Here is a 5,788-nt window from a genome sequence, read left to right as displayed (position 1 = left end):
ATATAACTTTTATAATGTGTTGTTATATTCTGTTTGCTAATATCTTGTTGAATATTTTTGCATTCATATTCATTATTTTGGTCTGTAGTTTTCTTTTTTTGTTGGATCCTTTCCTGGTTTGGGGATCAGGATGATATTTGCTTCAAAGAGTATGTTGGGGGAAGATTCCTTCCTTCTCTTTATTTTGGAATAGATTATGCATTATAGGAACTAGTCACTCTTTGAAGGTTTGATAGAATTCTGGTGTGAAACCATCTGGTCCAGGGCTTTTCTTTTTTTGGGAGATTTTGTATAAAAATATGGAACGCTTCACGAATTTGCATGTCATCCTTGTGCAGGGGCCATGCTAATCTCCTCTGTATTGTTCCAATTTTAGTATATGTGCTGCTGAAGCAAGCATTCAATTTTTCTTTCATATCCAGAACCTCTGATATGTTCAGGACACCTCAGAACTGAGGTAACTAAAATGGAATCTTGAGCCCTGCTGGTCATGTCACACTATTTTTGATGTGTAACCAGCACCAATGGCAGAGACCTGCAGGGATCTCACCAAGATCCGATGCAAATCATCAGTTGTGTCCGGTGAACAGTGCTAAGAAGTTGGGACAAGCTTCCCTTAACTCCTGGGACTCAGGGTTACAGAGATACATTATTAATCATGTTTCACGCCTTGACCAGGGATCAAGAATTTTTGGTAGATGTTTCATTTGGTGATGTAACTCAGGCCAGTTTGAGGCTTGCTGGAATTAATCCTTGCACGGCTTAAAGGATTGGAAGGAGATGGGCTGGCGTGAAGCTTAGGTATCAGATTTGGGGGTCATGGTTTCCTCGAGAGTGGTGGGGTGGGGCATCAGCGGCCCTTCACAGCCCTACCCCATCACTGCTGCCGGCATTTCCAGCTAGGCGCTCCCACTGCCTCTGTGCACAGAGAACAGATATGTCCAGATCATCCCGGGACTTGAAGAACATTGCTGTGAATTGTTCATTTAAATGCAAATTAGATTCACCAGCTGTTGTTGCTACTTGATATTGGCAACCTTAAGGAAACATTTTATCCTAGCAACCAGAGAGGATATAAATAACAAATTTCACTTTGATAAGAAAAAACAAATGGCCAGAAAGCATGAGTGCTGTTCAATCTGAATTCATCTATTTTGTAACATAAACCTTTTAAAAAGCTTAAGAAGGCCACAATCAATTGCTTTAAAAGATTTTAGTGAAATAACTGTCATCACCAAGATGAATGAGGTCAGCAGTTTACAACAATATTTGGTAAATTCTATTTTAGGTAGTAATTTTGTTCTATAAATTAACAGAAACTGACTGAGTGGAGTCAATAATTTAATCCTCTGACTTAAACTCATTAGTGTTGAGTAAGCCACATTTGTAGAGTTGTGTCTAATTTAATCAGGATTATTTTTAGATTATTAACTTGATCTCCAATTTTATATAGAAAATATTTATTTCACAGACTATGTTCCTTTTGGAAAACTGTGGTCAGAATATTTTAAAACACTTTAGGCTCTTGTGGAGTTGAACTGTTGGTATTCAGGGTCATTTCTCCCTCATCAAGCACAGGGCCTCTGACATGGCATGTTCTTAGTAAACCTTTTAATGAATTAAATTCAAATACCATTTTGGTTAACATCAAGTTTTAGCATTTGTACAGGCTGTTCTTGAAACCTTACCTTCTGGTGTGAAGGGCTTAATTATTATTATTATTTTTTAAGGGAGCAACCACAATTTTATTCAGACAACGGTTGTCATGTGTGATTCTTTCCTTTTTTTCTTCTTTCCTTTTCTTTCTTTTTTTTTTTTTAGAAGGACTTAATTATTACCATTTCTGTAAATAGCATTTATGACAGTTTTCTAAAGAGATCAAATATATGAAAAAGCTTCATTTTTTTTAAAGAAAGTCTAGGCAGATTTTTTTTTTATGAATATATTTAGATAAATTGTGGATACATACCTTTTAGAGTATTTTTTGTTTTGTTTTGTTTTTGAGACAGAGTTCCACTAGAGTGCCGCGGCCTCAGCCTAGCTCGCAGCAACCTCCAACTCTTGGGCTCAAGTGATCCTCCTGCCTCAGCCTCCTGAGTAGCTGGGACTACAAGTGCCTACCATAATGGCTGGCTAATTTTTCTCTTTTTAGTATAGTGGAGTATTGCTTTGCTTAGGCTCGTCTTGAACACCTAAGCTCAAGCGATCCTCCTGCTTGGGTGTCCCAGAGCAGTTGGATTACAGGTGTGAGCTACTGTGCCAGAGGCCTATATCTTTTAGAATCTTGGTCCCATGGCAAAACTCAGGGGAAAGGAATTATATAGTATATGAAATCCATTTCATGTATAAACATATGTCTGTATCATAAACATGGATAATACACATTATATATCTATAAAATATATACACTAGAACCTCTATAAATCAACTATCTAAGGGACTGTAACAAGCCAGTCAGCCTTGGATGGGGCCCGTAGGAGTCACTGCTGTGCTGACACACACACGCTTTGCTTTGTTACATGATGTTCACCAGAGAATATCAGACCAGATCACATGTAATCAAAACATGGTAAACTCCTGCATAGTATTATACAAAATCAATATGTTTACTGTGTTCTCATGGCTTAATCATTCTTTCTGGGAAGAGTCAATCCTGGTCTGTGTCTTATTCTTATTACAAACACAAGCAGAGAAAGCACTCTCAATGCTGGCTACACCACTCAGCCTACTTGGACATTTTTCCACAGCAAGTGACTTCAACCGCATTATCAGATGTCCGACATCCTCAGCCTCTGTGATTTCTGTGTCACACTCACTTGCTTCTTCCACTTCAGCAGTTGCTTCATGCACTTTCACACTTTGTAGTTGGTCAGTATTGCTTGGAAAATTGCTCTGGATCAGGTTCATTACAAGTTGCCATCTCATTATCCATTGCCACAAAACCTTCAAAATCTACTCCTTTGAATTCTGCCATGGGGAGATGGACTGTCTGATGGAGCCAAAACATCGCGCTCTTGGGCTGTGATGAATCCAGCTTTCCTGAAACAGTTCCGTATCATTTCTGGCTAAACTTTATTCCAAGCAGAACTGATCCAGAGGATGGCATCCTGAGTGCTGACTGACACAGCAGATGAAGTTGCCTCACAGGAGTGTGAATCTTAGTGATGGCCCACTGCAGGAGCTGGGCTTGGTGCACAGTTTAAATGTTTTGATGATGCCTTGGTCAAGAGGTTGGATTTCTGAGGTCATGTTTAGAAGCAGAAAATTCTGTGTGAAGTTTATGAGATGATGCACTTGCAGGTGGCCAGGACAGTTGTCTACTGTCAGTATAATAAAACATTTCTTCTTCATTTCCTGATTGATACCTCTTACCCACTCCTCAAATAGGGCACCAGTCATCCCCGAGCACCTGATTGTTCTCCAAGTGATGGGGAGGTCTTTGGCTTCAAGTTCTTGAATGCACGTGGCTTTGCTGATTTTCCAGTCACCAAGGAGGGCTCTAGTTTCTCTCTGGCTGAGCGAGTAAAAAGCAGAACTGTGAAATCTTCTTTAGACAGTTTTCCACTCTGACATTTATCACCTTCATGACAAGGCCCCTGTCAGACATCACCTTGAAAAAGAGTCCACACTCTTCACTGTTAAAGGCGTCATCATCTTGGAAGCCTCTGGAGGAGCTGGGAGCTTTGTGATGAATACTTGAAAACTTCTACTGGGACTTCATTGGATTCACCACCCATGACTTTCTGGAAGATTTTGTGTCCCTGTTTAAATTTCCTGAGCCAACCACTTGCATTCTTGGAAATCTGCCACCCCATTTTCTGTGTGAACTTTCTTGGCAATTCTTGGATCATCAGCCTGGACGTTTAGATGTTAACTGCCCTCCTTTGAACCAGCTGGATGCAGCTTCTTTGACTTCTCTGAGGGATGTTGTCCTCCTTTTCTTCACAATAGGTCTCTGCTTCTCTCACAATATCACAGCCCAAGTGATCAAGACACAACTCACAGAGGTGGTCAACATATAGAGGTCAGTCTTCCATTGAGCACATGTGGTACATGTCCAGTCTATGAAAATTAGGCCAACTTGAGGTGTTCAGTGTAAGGAAGTGTCAGTGTAGGGAGGAGTCAGTGTAGGGAGGGGGTTATTGTAGGGAGGGGTCAGTGTAGGGAGGGGTCAGCGTAGGGAGGGGTCAGCATAGAGAGGGGTCAGCGTAGGGAGAGGTCAGCATAGGGAGGGGTCAGCATAGGAGGGGTCAACATAGGGAGGGGTCAGCGTAGGGAGGGGTCAGCGTAGAGAGGGGTCAGCGTAGGGAGGGGTCAGTCTAGGAAGGGGTCAGTATTGGGAGGGGTCAGTGTAGGGAGGGGTCAGCATAGGGAGGGCTCAGAGTAGAGAGGGGTCAGTGTAGGGAGGGGTCAGTGTAGGGAGGGGTCAGCGTAGGGAGGGGTCAGCGTAGGGAGGGGTCAGCGTAGAGAGGGGTCAGTGTAGGGAGGGGTCAGTATTGGGAGGGGTCAGCGTAGGGAGGGTCAGCTATGGAGATTCTACTGTACACATTTTCTAGAGTCCTTCACCACATTGGGATTTTTCTAGAACCTTAGTTACTCATTAGAACATGATCTTTTTTAGAATCACATATATTCTAAAAATATGCAACATGAAATAATTGTTATTTATTTTCTAACTTACTTCATTGACCTGAATCTCAGTTTTTTTATATCAAGTAAGACAATTCTCTACAATTTTTGTTTGTTATATGGGGGTAAATTTATCTATTACAACTTCCCTGCGAAAGTCTGAAAACTGATCCAACAATAATATCTAATTAAGTGTTTCCAAAGCCTGTCTAACCTGTTATTTTTATGAAGTTGCTATCACATAAAGTAGCTGGTTTAATTTGACTTTTAGTGTTTTTCCTCCTAATCAGCCTTAAATGACTGAACAAGAACGATTTCAGGAAAAGGAAACAAATGATTTATGTAATTCACACAAAACGATGAAATCTGACTATTCTCTAAATGTCTTAGAAATAGTTATGTAAATGGTGATGAAAACAAATATTGATGACTGACAGGTGTGGTGTCTGGAGCAACTCTGACGTACGTTTTAGGGTGTGGGACCTCTTGGAAACGTCAGCGTTCTGGCGGTGTTGAGGCGCGCCTGCCTTTGCTGGTCAGGAAGGTGTCAGCCCTTCACAGTCAGACGCAGCAACTTTCCAGCTCTCCAGGAGCAGATTACAGATCGTCCCGCTGCCAGTGTGGCCAAGTCTCCTGGAAAGCACAGGTTAAGAATTATAAAGCGTGTTCTACTGTTTTTATTGGGCTAATATGTTCGGCAAACCTCTAAAAGAGGAAGGTACAGTAATCAATAAAGGGACACAGCGTTTCTCACAACTGGGATCCCTGGTTAGCTCTCCCACCCTTTGTTTCTGAGCGAGCCTCCTTGCTGCGTGTTCCAAGGCTGGAGCTGGTGCTCTTGGCTCAGGACAGCGCCTGCTGTACCCTGCAGCCCGGCTCCTCAGTGACAACACATTTAATCTAGGAACTGGTGAATCACCAAACCAGGGTTTTTCCTCTGCGGAAGGGGATGTTAGCTACTGACCACTGAGTGCAGTTCACAGCATTTGCCTGGCCTGCTCACTCCTACTATGAAGCAGCAGTGTGCAGAGGAAGCGACAGTCACAAGTGCAGAGGAGGCACCCGTCCAGCGTGCCCAGGAAGTGCCCGTGAGGCATGTAGAGGCAGCACCCGTCCCACTTGCAGAGGAGGAGCCCGTCCAGCGTGCAGAGGAAGCGCC

At 42.5% G+C, this 5,788-nt stretch overlaps 1 non-coding gene across 1 annotated transcript; it reads right to left on the bottom strand.

Annotated features, from left to right (window-relative positions):
* Positions 1-293: 293 nt before the first annotated feature.
* LOC111721847 lies at positions 294-396 on the bottom strand. Its single transcript, XR_002770851.1, has one exon. It is a non-coding gene; the product is annotated as a U6 spliceosomal RNA (small nuclear RNA).
* Between the last annotated feature and the right edge of the window lie 5,392 nt (positions 397-5,788).

Source organism: Otolemur garnettii, unplaced genomic scaffold (assembly GCF_000181295.1).
Source record: "Otolemur garnettii isolate 467f Iridium unplaced genomic scaffold, OtoGar3 scaffold00191, whole genome shotgun sequence".
NCBI classification, from domain to species: domain Eukaryota; kingdom Metazoa; phylum Chordata; class Mammalia; order Primates; family Galagidae; genus Otolemur; species Otolemur garnettii.
Note: the sequence above shows the minus strand (reverse complement) of the source record. Positions and strands in the feature narration are given on the sequence as shown.